Source organism: Carassius gibelio, chromosome B19 (genome assembly GCF_023724105.1).
Source record: "Carassius gibelio isolate Cgi1373 ecotype wild population from Czech Republic chromosome B19, carGib1.2-hapl.c, whole genome shotgun sequence".
Taxonomy (NCBI): domain Eukaryota; kingdom Metazoa; phylum Chordata; class Actinopteri; order Cypriniformes; family Cyprinidae; genus Carassius; species Carassius gibelio.
In genome coordinates this window covers 28,728,439-28,745,736 of record NC_068414.1, presented here as the reverse complement: position 1 = coordinate 28,745,736, position 17,298 = coordinate 28,728,439, and positions in this window count along the sequence as shown.

The window sequence follows — 17,298 nt, the reverse complement described above, 5'->3', positions numbered from 1 at the left end:
AAGCCCTAGTGGCATGTGAGGTCGGCTGTCTGATTGGTCCTCAGCGTGAAGTGTTGTGCTATCGCACGCATTTGTCACTGTGTTTGTGTACCTCTGGCCTTATTTACATGTTTGCTTCTGGAGTGATATTTACAGCAATGTTTGAGTTTGACCTTTTAGTTAGAAACAGTTTGCTCTAATCAAATGCAAAATGTTTTGATTCAAAGGATGACAATTTGGGAATAAAGAACACAAAGGATCATTTATAATGAGTGAAATTCAATAATCGTAATATTGCTATTCATCTTCAAAACAGGTCAGTGAAAAGGTCCAAAATTATTTTTAATATATGCTTACTACACAACTAAAAAAATCAAAAGCGTAACTAAAAATTACTATGAAAATATTTATCAGAACTATTTAGCAATGACACTACTTAAAAATGGCATGTCAACCTCACAGACACCTAAACAGCATTGGTTCTGGCATATGTTGTAACTTTCAATACCATTTTAATGCTAAAATATTGTGTTAAAAAAATGCCTGTTCATTAATAAACGCTGTTCTTTTGAAGTTTCTTCAAACAAACAAAAACAATAATAATCATGAAATAGTAATAAAAATGAAAAATCACGTTTCCACAAAACTATTAATATTTCAATAATAAGAAATGTTTTTGAGCAGAAAATCAGTGTATTACAATGATTTCTGAAGGATCATGTGACACTGAAGACTAATGCAGGAGTAATGATGCTGAAAATTCAGCTGTCAAAAGTAATAAATTACATAAAACAAATACTAAAATAGAAAATGTGTAAATCGTCATATAAATTGTTTTCACTGTATTTTTGATTAAATAAATAGAAACTGGTGAGCATGAGACTTGTTTCAATCAAACATTTTAAAATCGTACCAACCTCACACTTTTGAAGCTTTTGAGGAAAGCAATAATGACTTTATTATAAGATAATAGTCTTGGTCACAATGCACCATAGTTGTTTGATAAAATCTGCGTAAAAAATATCCTTTTTTGTTCCTCTGAAAGAATAACAGCTTTTAGGTTTAAAACAACATGATGGCAAGTAAATACAGACAAAATGTCATTTCCTAGAACTGTTAAATTAAAAGCACATAGGTATGGACATCATTTTTTTTTTTTTTGAGTTTCTGACTAAACATTTGCATTTTTATCCGGTAATGAATTCTGTTTATGTTTGCCCTGAGGGCATCATTAGGCCTGCGTATCTTTTTGCAAGGCACCATCATCAGCATTAAAAAAGGACAGAAGACAGTTTTAAACAAAGGAGAGACATTACTGTCACTGTTTATTCATCGCCAATGCCAGGGCTGATGCGACATGTGATCCACAACACAATTATCGTAATGGAGGACCGAGCACCGGCTCTCGTTGCACAAGGACCTCTTCACAGGCCAATCAATAGCATGGTACGAGTCGGCTTGCTGCAAAACATCGTCCTCCTCTGTGTCATCGAGCGCTCCTTGTAGTAATAAGCAGCCATTGTGAGGCTTTTGATTTCACTGCATAACCCACTCGGTTAAATGAAACAGATTTAGTTTTCTCAGTGTGTCACTATGACAACTTTGAGTGTTGAGGTATCCGTCACAATTTGCGATCGAACCGCTTCGTATTTGCAGAGTGCACGAGCAAACCACTCCACTCTTCCCCTCTCTATCTCTTAGATAAAGCAGAGATAAGCAGTCTCAAAAGAAGCACTTTCCCTGTGACACCGCACTCAAAAACTCATTAAACCCAAACAAACACCAAATTCTCTGTGGAATTGTTCTGGTTTTCTCTGCCGGGCCGGTTTCTCTCACACTACTTCTTTGCTAAGCAGAACTGTTTATCCCTGGCTGTTTATGTGATTAAAGTCTGAGTCCTTATGTCTTTACTTTGCATTTTCATTTGGCTCTAGAGCCGCCGTGGCAGAATCACTGAGGTAGATTTGGATGACCCTCATTCCGATTAGCCATTGATTTCCCATAAGGTTAGAACGACACTGCTACAGATCAGAGCTCTGCTAATAAGCAGCGTAAGCAATAGAGGAAGTGCAATGAAGGCAACGATAAAGCCACACAATCTCAGCACAAGAAGTGTTACATTTGTGGGTGATGTGAGGGTTTTAAAAAAAAAACTGGGAATTGACAGTTTACGAATTCTGGTTGGATACAGAATGTGACTTTCTAATTACAGAAAGACAGATCTCAAGCCTCAATCCAATATGATCGATATAATGGATCACAACACAAGCCGTTTGGTCTTGAATGCTGAATGCTGGTGGCAGTTTCTAAACTTTTATCAGTACGTGGGCACAAGCCCCCCCATCAAAAAAGCCTGTATTTTGAATTGTTTTGGATATACAGTAAATGGAAAATGATCATCTTTACCTTCATAGAGTTGTTCACAAGCTGCACACGCAATAAAAGCTGCTTCATCAATGAAAAATGATAAAATACTTCTGCAGGTTTAGTTTCCTACGATGAAAATATCAAGCTCAACCGGTGCTCTCTTTGTTTTCCGTTTTAAAAAACATCCCAGTATTTCTATGAGAGAATTTACTACAATCGATTCAGTCCGTGAGTGAACTGTCCTAACAAATCAAGTTGTGAACAGTTTTAGACCCTTTAGACACTAAATCTGTTTGACCGATCAGATCAAAAGACTGATTCATTTGTGAATCTGGCATTGCTAGTTCTGATATCAAACAGCTGACAGAAAACACACATGACTTGACTGAGAAAATGATTCTCATGTTGATAGTCACATTGGTATTTCACTGGGGCTCTTGTCCGTAAAGGGTCTTTAAACAAAGAGGAAAAACACTGGCTCATCTTCTTTAAATTTACCAGCTAGGTCCCTTTATACTGTAAGTGAAAAAAATAAAGGGTATACTATATTAAGCACTCTTGTATCAAGACACATGACTGAATGAAGCTATGCATAGTCCCTCATGAGGTAGCACAAATTCACTACATTGCAACATTTTTGCTGCACTAACAAGTGTGTAAATGTCAGTAATTCACCCAGGAAAACACACAAGCTCTGTTATGCGACTAATCTGATATTTAGACTAATGTCAAAACATTGCTCAATCCTAATTGCTGTTTTTCTCACCACCAGAAGCACCATGCCCATTCAAACGCGCCCCCTCAGAGTTTTGAGCCAAGCGGATTCTGAATGCAACTTCCAAAAATACAGTTACAAAAGCATGTTTCTTTTCTAAAATGTCGTGGTGGAAATCACATTTTACTTGTATAAATCTGGTCAGCCCCATATGTGGACTCTCCACAGATCATTTGCTTTAAATTGAAAAATCTGCCATCATCTGCCCACCCTCATGTTGCTCCAAACTTGCCTTTCTCTCGTAGAGGATGTCAAAACGTCAAAGCTGTTCTTTTCCATTCAAAGAAAATGCATGATGCTCACTGACAGTCAACTATGATACATTAGAATACCTTTTATGTTTTTTTGATTACTATTCTTAATTTGTTCAAAAGTATATTTTTAGATGTATTTGAAAACATTGCTATGACAAGTCGAGAGCTTTGTAAACAGCCATTCATTTCCAATCTTTGTGAGCAGGACAACTAGCACACTCGATTATCCCACAATTAATTTTGGGGTTAGCAAGTAGCTCAATTCAAAACACAGAAGCACTGTATGTAGACTTATTGAGTCAAACATTGTACTTTCCATTTGATTTCATAATACAGTAATACCGTTTAGCATTGAATAATAGATGGATTCTTTTTAGCTGAGATTGTCACAATGTATTATGGGATTGCCTTATCCACAAAAAATATATATGCAATCCTGCCTCAGCCAAAATAAGGTATTTCAAAAGCATGTCTAATGTTCAAAAATTGTGTTTAGGTCAGCAGTACACACTAGGTTTTGAAGCACAGCCTAAAGTCACAATCTGATTCTAAAATTTCAACTAAACTCCCGTGAGAGACACGGCTTGGGAAGCCGGACAATCTCAACAGGTGGGCTGTAGGCTTACTTTTCTGATGCAATAGCGAAGCAGTTTTAAGAATGAAGCCATGAGATATTACACCATAAAATCTGTGCGGTTCCACAATGGCAGAATTGGATCAGCCACACAGCCTGAAGCTGATGTTTGTTCTGCACCAGAATCGGGTTAAAAAATGGACTTATGCGTAGTATCTCACTACTCTGACATGCTTCCTTAGGCCTAGACGGTTGGATGACTCCTGCAGCTTTCTCAAACACAGCTGTCTACCAGGCTGGAAGAGAGATAGAAATGGAGGTGGACATCATGGCTCCAATCCAAATCCTAGTGAGCTGCCGACATAGACTAAGGATTGCACTTTTGGTCAAATTCTAAGCCAGCCTGACATGAATCCTTCATGAAGAAGATTCAACGATTCAATAGAAGTCGCATCTCCCAAGATGGGGGGTAAAATGAGAATTTTTTTTTATTTTTAATATAACTGAATCAAAAAAAAAAAAAAAAAAAGATAGAATACAATACAAATTAACTATTTTAACCAAAAGCTGTTTATGGCATGTCATTTTATGCTTATTAGAGTACATGCTTACCTAAACTACTAAAGTCCAAACAAAGTCTCACAAAAATGGAATCAAAAATCTTCAGATACTATTCCAGTTGAAAGATTGGAAAAACAATATTACATGCAATGATATTTTTAAATAAATGCAGACTTGGTGAGCATAAGAGACTTCTTTCAAAAATATAAGAAAATGTAATTGTTCTAACCTTTTGACCGGAAGTGTAAGTATAAGTGATTATATAAGGTTTTATGATCTCCCTTCCTGATGATAAGAGAGATAAACTTCTTTCAGGCTTTTAACTAGCCACACACACATACGCACACATAACTGACCCGCTAGACCTCATGCAGACTTTCAGGCAATTATTCAGACAGCTAATTAGGTCATTTGCCTCCTTTAGGCCCCGACAGTGCAGAGGTATGAGACGCTTCAGACTGACCCACTGACCCTCCTGGCCCAAAGCTCAACAACAGAAGCCATGATTGGTCCAGTGCTTACCTAAGCGGTGGATGTGCCAGCCACAGAAAGCTCCTGAGGGGGTCGCCAGTCTCTAGAGTTCTCTATAAATACCGGGAAGCTTCTGGAACCTTCTGGAACCATGGAGTGAGATCTAATACTCATATTGTGCAGTTAAACATTTGATTTGGTGTGTGCTAGATAAATCAATCAAGATTTTCACATACGTTGGAGGAGCTTATGAAATCAATACTGACTTTAATTAGTAAAGTGTATAATAATTTTTTTTTTTGTCAATAATGTTTTAGCAGATTTCAGTGGTATAAAATATAGTAAAATTTACTTACATTTTAAACATAATACTTAATAAAGTGAGTGAATAAATATTTCTAAACTTTAAGTTCATAGAATAAGTTTTACTTGCAGATCGAATGCACTAGCACTTAAAATAACCTACAACATTTCACATTATATATATATATATATATATATATATATATATATATATATATATATATATATATATATATATATATATATATATGAATGATAATGTCTGGCAATGTCCAAATCTGATGATAACAGAAAATGACAGGTACCTTTTCCATTGATTGTATTGGAAATGGAAAAGGTACCTGTCATTTTCTGTTCATATTAACAGATTTTTACAGATTTTTTGTAGAATGTTTTAAGATACTTCATACCATCCAGTTGAATATATGTTGTTTAATATGTGAAATATTTTTTCTTTTGCTATATAAGTTTAGGAAACATATACTTAGTGCACAAAACACAGTAAGGGTAACACTAACTGTATATTTTTTTTATTTCTGTACTGTAACACAAACAGTAGAGACAGCAATGCCAAGGTAATATTTTTGATTCCCAGGCAACGGAAGAACAAACAAAATATATACCTAAAGATACCTAAAGGCTACCGGCAAAATGCATAAATGTAAATGCCATGTAAATCAGAGGAAAAAAAATTATTCAGCACAGGAAAAACAACTTACCAAACTTGGTAACAACATCAACAATGGCAACAGTGCAAATAAACCTGGCAAAAGTGGAAAATATGCAACCTTATTAATTATTCATGTCCCACCGCATCCTGGGAGCACCTGCATTGTAAAGCATAGTAGATTTTACTCAATTTATATATTTTATGTTTACTAAAATCTATGCATCTTGAAATAAATATTTGAGAACTCCTAAATATAAAGATTTTAAACACTAAGATAAATATTAGCAGTTCATGCTTTAACTTACTGACAGAAGTAAAACAGATTGTGGATGTCATTTCATATTGGCTTCAAACCACAAAAAAAGCCCAAACGGCTGCCTTACCTCATCGATATAATGAGGTGTTACACAAGCATACGGGATAAAAGAGGCTGGTGACCCTGCACCAGCATTCACATACTGTACAATACATACACACACACACACACACACACACACACATACACACACTGATTGAGTCAGTAGGGGGCAACGCGCTATGCCTACCTCAATCAGCACCTATTGAATTCTCCTATTCCTTTCAGGAAGGCAAGATGAGTTGCCCTTTGAACAATGTTTTGGCATAACTGAATATAATTCTTGAAAAAAACACCCAAATGACCACACACGCCAAGTGAACAAATGGGGTTTCTAGTTCACCCAAACTCAGACACTAATATAATTTCTCAGACTTATGAAAAGAAAGAAATATATAGTCTACGGGAACACATCTTCCACATAAAGTGAACCCTTTCTGTGATCGCCGATGTGACATTTCATCTATTCTTCCTCAGGGTTCTGTTGATCCGTTTTGTTACCTTTGCCTCTTACGCAGGAGTCTCTCTCTCTCCCCCCTTCTGCCTTCATCTATCCATACCAGGGCAAAAATGTCAAGCGCACCATTATTTTATCCTGAACCTTTGGCATAACATTTATACTGAAGGCAAAAAAATATCCACCAAAGTGAAATATGAAGGGAGGGCAAACAATAAGAGAGCACTATTGGTTAAGGCCAACTGAAGCTTTGAAGCTGAAGCTAAAGAGTTCAAAAACTCATCGTGCTGTCTGGCAATTGCTTTGAAACACTAAATATAATTGGAAATCAGGTCTGAAACTTTCCTTTCCATTTTATTGAAAATAGAACACTAAAAAGGTTTATGAAGTTATATTTTGTCAGTACAAGAACTAATCAGTGTTGAGTAAGAGTGGTCTGCTGGCCTGGGCCCAGTGTGAGACATCTGGCACTGAAAAAAAATATACATTCATTGATTTTGTGCATTCTTTTTATCCCTTGCAAACATAAATGATTGGGTTTTATGTGATGCATTTTACATATGAAGAGTTTATATGCAACATGTTTTTTATTATGTTATCATGTTTTTAATTGTGATTTCTTTTTGTGTGTGTTAGCTTGTATTTTTTAGTTATTTTTCCTTAATCAAAATAACCCAACTGTAGTTTGATTGAGATTAATTAGAATGCACAAAAAATATTATTTTTGAGAGAAAAAAACATTTAATTATTATGTTATGAATAATCAATCATAACTAGTTATGAGTAATAATACATATTTAGATCCGCTGTAAGTTTTTACTTGACCTCTCAGTGTCATCTGTCTGTCAATTCTAAGAACGTTAATTTCCTGGTTAAGGAAAATAACTTCCTTACTGTACAATACGACTCAGAGCATGTAGCAAAAATCTGCATGATTAGGGACTTCAGTTATGAGCAAACAATGAACAACCTCAAGTGTGATACAAATAAGACACACACACACACACACACACACACATACATAATGTTGTCATAGGAAAAAGGTTAAAGCTTAAGCAGTAAAAAGAAAATAAATAAAAGACATGAAGGTATGGTACAATTTGATATTCATCAGATCTACAGCCTGAAGGAAACATCAGTTTCTTAGTTCAAACACACCTTTGTAAAAGGTGAATATGATACATAATGTATCAATTAATAAGACCAAGTTTGATACTTGCAAGTCTCGTCTGTTTGATAAAGAGTCCTGATGCACTTTGGGGCTCCAGTTGGTCTCTGCTGAAGTGAATAGATGAGACCAGTTCGAATCAGAGGATCTTGATGAATGAATTGTCAAGGCCGAAGCCTGGCACAAGCTTAGGGTGGTTTTTAAGGCTCTTAGCTCAACATCTTCTCCTGAATTCCTGAATCTAGAAGAACCGCCTGATCTGGTGATCAGTGATCTATATACATATGGGGATGATGTCACACCCTCAGGGTTTGAGTGAGCCAATGAGGAATGCTACCTTTTGGAGGGAAGTTTTACAACTCTGTCTCTAGTATGGTGTATTGCATATGAAATTAGAATGGGGGGGTTCAAGAGAAGAATCTTTAAGATTCTTATAAAACGAATGTGTTGCATAGGCATCAACATATAATGAACTCATAAATACCAAACATCATATAGATGAGGTTATATTAACTAGTGATCCATCATAAGCATGTATAAAACATATATGATACACAAAACACAATATATACAAGAACAGTAACAGTTTACAGTACACAATTCCCTAAAGTAAATGTGAATTAATTCAAAGATAGGTTTTCTATGAATTAATTAGAGAAAAGTCCCTTTTTTGTGTGCATGATGTGTCTGTTTTTGAGAGACTTGAGTTAAGAGTGGCTTGGCCACTTTTTTGGGCGTCGTAAACCTAGTGTTATCAGATAGTGGGCCTTTGGTTGCTAGGAAACCAGAGGCCTGTTCTGTCCATTTTGAGGTGATAGCTTCCTTTTTGGGGGAAGGGTCCATAGACCCTTTGGTTAGATGAGAAGGTGTAAGTTATTATTTGTTAAATGTAACAAATAGTTGTGTGTCTGATTGGTCCAAATGTTACATTATGATAGTTTTACATCATTTGTTAAAAGAATCAGTTCCAATGTTACAGGATTATTAAAATGGGCTAAAATCAGCCAAATATAATCAAATACACTTTACAAAATAAAGCTATGTTTTTGCAGTGATGCTTTAGAAAAATTTTGGTTCCCCCCAAAAAATGTTTCTTTGAAAAAAAAAAAATGTTTCATGTGATAAAACAATTGTAATAATATGAAGAATTTATTTTTCCACTATCAAGACCTTTTAGTGCAATGCAATGCAAAGGTTTGGATGTTAACGATTCTTCATGAAACCATCAATCTCATTAAGAACCTTTATTCTTTTTAAGAGTGTACATACAAACTATTTTTAAAATTATATTACTTTTATTTCTACAGCAATAATTCGGAGGGCCCAATGACACACACAAAACAAAGAGCAGTTAACTTTAGTTAAGGCTCACATATTGTGCTGCTTTGAGCTTTAACCTCTACAAACTTTCTTTCAAAAATCAAGGAAAAATCACTTGAAAATAAGTGATTCGGTCAAGTTAGCAGACTACAGCTACTTTTGGTCTGAAATCAACGGAGGGCATTTTCCTTCAAGTGTTCACATCTTCCTGAGCAGACAAATCAACGTTAGTGCATTGTAGTACAATAGCGTGACCTTATCAATCAGTGCAAGTCATCAGTCACCCTCAAACATATCTCAGACTAAATGCTGAACCAAGTTCAGCAAAGTCATACCAGTCTGGTGTGTGAGACAAGGCCAGACTCAAATGTCTTTAAATCCTTTAGGACTACTCTGCTTATCTTATCAAAGCAGGCAAAAGGAGCAAACTCAGTGTAAGAGATAATGAAAAAGGTAAGGAGAAAGACAAAGACGTACCAGGAACAACAAAACAAGGGATGACCACCCATGGATTCATTTGGGGGTCTTACTTAATTACTTCCCTAATCGATCGTGCTCGTTGCTGCTTGGTCAGTAAAGATGCCTGGTACGTGGCCATTTATTGACCCGCATGTTGATTGTGCATTTGCTTTGCTGTACATAACAAACCTGTACGGCTTATGGCCCCATGTAAACTCCATAATACAGTGGATTTAAAGAGCTGCTAACCTGACGGTCTAAGTTTAGTAGCTAGCGATGCAAACATATTGCGATGATGGAGGTAAATGATATTAACAAATTCAGTCAATTAAGGCAAATTCACAGGAAATATAATTATAGAGTGAGTTTCAGGTGGCCACTTGTCCTGAGCTTTACTTGCCTTGCATTCATTTTCACTGGCCTCACCACAAAAAAAAATATATAGTTTTTTTGGACAAAGAAAATATGCAACAAGGTAAAAGATTATACAGCTATAACTTTTTTCTGGAAAATCATAGCATATGAAAAAACACTACTGAAAGGTTTGTAGTTTCTTACAATTTCACCGATGCTTTCAAGACCAGTATGTGTTTTGTAAATATATAAATAAAATAAATCAATAGATTTTGGAACAACAATGTAAAATGCGTTACAGAAAACCAATGATTACATTTGCAAGTCATAAAAATAGATGTAAAATGTAAAATATTCAGGGCAACACAGCACTGGTTTCAAAATCTTTGTGAGCAATTCTTAATGTAGGTATGAAGTGAAAGTTATGGTCTTTTCTTTCCTATTGTGATGCATGTCCAAGTGAAACGGCATCTCAAATGCGGAAGAAAATGTTGGATGTGACTTAATTTCATCAATCGGAATAAAACACTCTTATCCTTATTATTTTGTATTACAGGTTACTCATGACCATACTTATTTAAAACAACTCATTCCCTCAATGTCCTAAATGTGCACACGTTTACTATTACGTTCCCTCTATTTACTAATTAGTTCACTCAATTTATAAATTGTTGGCACAATTTAGCAAATCGAGGGAACACAATAGTAAATAAAGGGAACAAAATAGTAATCGTGTGCACATTTTAGTACATTGAGGGAACGAATTAGTAAATCATGTGCACAATTTATTGATTTTTCTTGCATGTCATGTGCAGGGCTCCGTACTGGTACAACTTGTTTTCTGAAAAAAAAAAAAAAACAGCATGCAAGTTTAAATGTGGTAAATTTTGTAGAGGAAATATAATTATGCAACCTAAATACAGATGCAGTCCTCCTTAAAAGTGTTTGAAAATTGTAATTTAAAAAATGTCTGTATTTATGTTTTAACATTGTCCTTCAGTCTCTCTGAAAAGCTATAAAAACACACTTTACAACTTTTTACAGCCTTGGAAACACCAAATCCAAACACCTTTCTCTCTGCTCTCCCCAAAACCTTCAATATCAAGTCTTTGAAAGAGCATTTATTCTTGGCCTTGCCATCTTATGCAAAGACTCTTCTGACCGTAGAAAATTTTATGCCATTGGACTGCATCATCATACACTTTGAGTCAGCTTTTTACAAAACTGCCTCAGTCATCTCATACTGAATAATCTGAGCAACCTGCCAAAGACTGAATTTCATTTTGGTTTCTTTTCTTGTTCTTCTTGATCTTATTTGCTTTTACAGATGCAGTCTATTTCTTCTTCTCTCCTTTAACTCACCTTTGTCATCCATCTTTGTAATTCAATTTTAAATGTCTCGCTACATATTTCTTTTTCACCATCTTCTTTCTTCATCCTTCACTCCACGCTCTAAATCAGTCTTTAAGTCGTGACACTGCACAATATTGCCAGCGATTTGCCTGGCAGATGCCTTTATCCAAGGCCTCGGTTTCCACAATCACATTAGCCATTAGTACAGCTGGGGAGGCATTGGAGCGAATCAGGTTAAGTAGCTGCTCAAGGGTACAAACAGTAGAGGCCCACCTGGAGTTCAGGCTTGTCTGACTCACTTAAAAGTACACATACTCACACACTTGTGCATTTACATGCTTAGATATGCACACTCATGCACGCAGACGTTTGCTAATTCATATCAGATTGCCTGGATGAGAAAGTAGTTAAAACAGACAGTAGAAAGAGAGAAAGAGTGGACTGAATGGAACGTAGCTGCCGAGGTGGCACTGTCAGTTCAGTTTAATACACTTATGTAACACTGAACATGATAGAGTAAAGAAGAGAAAGCAAACCCCTATTGTCTATAGCATTTCAGATGTACTGAATAGGCCCTAACCATTCAGTACAATTCAGCAATTCAGCACCATGGAACAAGACAATTCAGCACCATGGAAGATAGAGGAAACTTCAGGACCACGGATAGCTCTCTAAACTAGTTCAGAGCATTCAAATCCTTCATTAAGACACCCTTGCTGTCTTGTTGCCTGTTCAGAAAAATCTGGAAATGCATTAGATAAAAGTGAAATTTTGGACATCCACATATATGTTTCTAAAAGAAGACATTTTTGATTAAAACAAGGGTGAGTAAATGATGACAGATTTTTCGTGTCATCTAATAATTTAGCATAAATGCATTAAAATAACTGTCACTGAACACCAGTGATTATGATTTATTTTTGATTACACCTTTATTTTAATTACAGCAATAAAGGAATTGTTTGACAAAAAATAGAATTTGCTTACTTTGTACTCACCCCTCAGGGCATCTAAAATATATTGAGTTAGTTTCTTCATCGGAACAAATTTGGAGAAATGTAGCATTACATCACTTGGTCATTAGTGGATCCTCTGCAGTGAATGGTCGCCTTCAGAATTAGAGTCCAAACAAACAAACCAAACTAGCAAATAACTGTTGTTCCTATAGCTAAAATATGAATTCTCTATCCATAGTATTGCTTAATCTAGTAAAAAAATAGTGTCATCTTGATTTTTACATTTTGATGTTTTTTTTTTTTTTTTTACTAGAGGAAGCATTATTATGCTTGCCCAGCATTTTACCCAGAAACAACAGTTAACATTTATTGTTAGATTTAGATTTGTTTCATACAAACACACTTATTTTCACTTCACAAGATAATAATTGATGGACATGAAATTTGCTAACTAGTTATGGGTTATTGTCATGATTTTATCAGATGCTTCGATTATAATTCTGGTGGAACCCATTCACAATTTTTTTTTTTATTAGGTCAGCCACTTTTAGAATTTCCATGATTGATTGACAGAAAAAATGGACCAATCAGAATAGAGATTAAAAATGGATTATAAATAGCTCCAGTATATTTATGTTCTGAAGTTTTACTTTTTTTACTTTTTTTTTTTTGTACCTTATCAAAAAGTCACCATGAATTCAGAATTTACCTAGAGTATTTCCTAACTTTTGTTGGGCATAATAAGAAAATAATATTGAAAATATTTTTCTTTTTTGAAAATATTTATTTTCATTCTTTTCAGAATTGCTTTTTATATTTAACCTACTGTCAAGAAAATGTAAGCAAGAAGGTTATGTCCTTTGCTTTATGTGTACAAACATAAGCAGCTCTTAATAGGCTTGCTAACCAGCAAACATTCAAATAAACTGCTATTTAAGCAACATCTCTTGCACTGACTGAAACTCATTTTGTTTTTTTGCATCCGAGTCTGTTGAATATACAAACTTCATATTGTAACAATAAATAAATCATTGCTATAATACGACGAAGAAAATAAAATTTGTGACCAAGATTGAAACGTTCACATAAATGGTGTGACAGCAGACGGGGAGAATATGGGAGGAAGAATGAATTAGTTGACATAGAAAACGAGATGGATGAGGGATGGGTAACAGAGGGGGGAGGAGAACAGAGAACAGAACGCACCCGTCTCCGTGTGATCTCGCATGCCCCGTGAATAAAAACCTTGGGAAAAGCAATTAAACACCAAACAAGGATACATGACTGCAGCTATTCACATTGATGATAATGGATTATCTGGATAATCAATGTGCCCATAGCAGGGCTACTCATGAATTAATCACAACCAACACGTGAAAGCAAAACGACACAGCCTAGTTTTACTAATGTCTCCCGCTGCCTAGCAACGTCTCAGCCACAATGTGCACATCAGCACATCGCCATCACTCAAAACCCCAGCCAAATGTATCTGATTACAGAAGACACATAAAAGTACATGCAAACATGCACAACAAATATGATGCTGAGGCATATATAAGGAAAGCTTACTTCTTATCAATAGATATAAAACCATTTGAAGGGTCAGACTTAGAATAGACATTCCTTTAACACACGTGTTTGGGAGAAACTTTGATTTTGGGACAAGACGATGATAAAATTAGAGTCTTGAAATACAAAGATATGGCTACGGCGATTGAAACAGTCTAATACTGGATAAAATATGGACTTTGGGGGGAGAAAAAAGAATGTGATTGACACCAGAGGCAATTGATGTGGCATAGTATGCACAGACAAGTGCAGGGACGGTAGATACAGCGAGTTAAAGAATTGATAGTTCTCCCTCTCTCTCATCCCCTTTACTGCTGTCACCACAGCAACATGCCTGGAGGGGACACAAGAGAGGCAGCATCCCTGACAAAAACAACAGAGAACGGGAGCAGGGATTGAAAGAGGGAGAACACAGGAAAGAAAGAAAGGCAGAGCGGGGAAGAGTGATGCTGGGAATGACAATAGGCCAACATACGAGATGTGAGAAAGAGGATAGTGCAATTAGTCATACATCACTGGTTCATTTTCAAATGTGCAAACCTAGAGGTTTAAAGACCCTGAATGGTGTTCACAGAAATTCCATTTATTTATGATAGCAGTAAAGTTTTGTAAAGTCTAAATCTATAATTTATTAAAGTAGGCCTAAACAATGTATACACATGAGCATTGCTACCTACTCAGTAAAAGACTTTAGACTACCGGACAAAAGTTTGGAATAATTCAGATTCTTTATTTTTCTATTTATTTATTTATTCGTTTTAATGTTTTTGGTTAGTCTCTTATGCTCACCTAAGGGGAATGTATTTGATAAAAAAAATACAGTAAAAATAGTAATAGTGTGAAATATTACTGTAATTTAAAAGAACTGTTTTCTATTTGAATACATTTTAAAATGTGATTTATTCTTGTGAAATCATTCCATTTATGCTGGTTTAGTGCTCAGTTATTGTTAGTTTATTATGGGTGCTCAATTATTAATAATGGCTGTGTTAAAAACAGTTTTGCGGCTTAATATATTTTGAATTTTTATTTGAAATAGAAATCTGTTGTAGCATTATAATTGCCTTTACAAACACTTTTGATGTATTTATGCATTCTTGTTTTTTTTAATTCACCCTAAAACTTTGAATTGTCATGCATCATGAATCATGGGCATAACTCTTTTCAACATTGATAACAAAAAATTGGGGGGAAGTTGTGGCATAATGGTTAGAGGTTTGGACTCGTAATATAAATGTTGCGAGTTCGAGTCTTGGGCAGGCAGGAATTGTAGGTGGGGGGAGTGAATGTACAGCGCTCTCTCCACCCTCAATACCACGACTAAGGTGCCCTTGAGCAAGGCACTGAGCCCCAACTTGTCCGCCTGTCCCTGGCGCCGCAGCATAAATGGGAGCCCTGCTCTGGGTGTGTATTCATGCTGTGTTTGTGCACAGATGGGTTAAATGCAGAGCACAAATTCTGAGTATGGGTCACCATACTTGTCACTAATAAGAAACGTTTCGCGAGCAGCAAAATTGGAATGAATTCTGAAGGGTCATGTGACACTGTAGACGCTAAAAATTTAGCTTTGCATTAACAGGAATTTATTATATTTTCAAATATATTTAAATAGAAAATATTTTAAATTGTAATAATATTTTGCAATTTAGTAGTTTTTACTGCAATTTTGTTCAAATGCAGCCTAAGTTAGCATAAAGAGTTAATTATTCCATAAAACTTATTCCATTGGGGGTTTTTTTACCAGTAGTGTGGGTGCATGCAATTTGCATATTTATGCAAATTTTATGCAATTTTGTAGTATAAATAACATGAGTTTACACTGAAAATCCAACAAGTCTACTTCAAATACTTAAATGAAGGTACTGTTATCTACCTGAAAAAAATAGTTTGGAATTTTGGACACTTCATGCACTTAACGTCGCATTTAATAATGTAGCAGAGGTGGATGGGCTCCAATGCTGGATAGCAAATTACCAGTCTAAATGTCATACACTAGAGTACATAGAGTACAGTAGAGTACATACAGTAGTGCACACTTCAATATGGCAAACAAGCATTTTTTTTAAAGGTATGTCATAAGGAAACAGAAGGTCTTTTCACATTTTGAACATTTTACCCTGGTAATTTTAAACTCTAGTAAATCCTGTGTTATCTTGTTTCACATTACACACTGTTCATACATAACCCAGGTTTTAACAATTAATCCTGGGTATTCATAATCTGATGCTTCACAATTTTGTTTATGGTAGAAACAACCATTATTGGATAAATACATTGTGTAAAGTATAGTGTGACTTTCAAGTCACTGTACTGTAACATCATGTCTAATGATCCAACAATAAATTCAAATTATATTTAGAAAGAACCAAGAAAATATTTAGTGTAGTATGTAATATTTCAATACCCATTTTTCAGTAGAAACTGAACAAAATGTATTTATATAATCACATTTTCTTCTTGCAGTCAGCTCAACAGATCAGTTAAGGAAATATTATATGATATCACAGGCAATAAAGCTACAATCTGTTTTCCAAACGTTTCCCAAAAGCAATAACTATAGCCACAAGTTCCTTCATTACCAATAGAGCTCAATGGAACTTGCGACCATGTAGCGATGTTGGGAAATACACCCCAGGTTAAGGTCTCTTTCAAACATTGGATCTGAATGCGCATCTATGCCTTTTATATAAATTCATTCAAATAATTAGTTGATTACACCTCTTCTATGATGAATACAGTGGCCACAGAACATGTGTCCATGAAAATAATAGGATTGGAGGAAACTGATATATTCAGAGACTTTGAATAATCTGTCTCAAGGGAAGCCCAAAAAATTGTAGCCGATGAGATTCAGATTTTGAATGATGAATTTTAACTTCTTACTCTCAGGCTGACGGTTTAGCATCCCACTCTTTTGTGCCAATCTCAGTCAGACTTTTGAATAAGTTCGGCTTTTTGTGTCCTTTGAAATTGTGTTTATTTTAAATGAAGCTGTTTTTGTATATGTTTTATCATATGGTTTTGCTTGTCAAAAACATCCAATCCAAGAAAGATTTCCCTAACTGAGACAATTTTGCATAACCAAAGAAATGTCATGTCATTTTAGTTTTTTATTTGGGGGGTTGCAACAACATTTCGATGGTGTAACTGTATAGAGATTGTATAGAGATTTTTTTTCAAAGCTCCATAACTTGTCATTGACCCGCACTCTGTTTATAAATGTAGTGGAGGAGAAAAGCTCAAAAGGGGCAACATTAGTCCACAACATAAAAAAACTGCTCAACCAAACAGTTAAACAAAACAGGTTTATTATATATACACTGTACATGTCTTATTAGGTGAGTGGGCGGTGG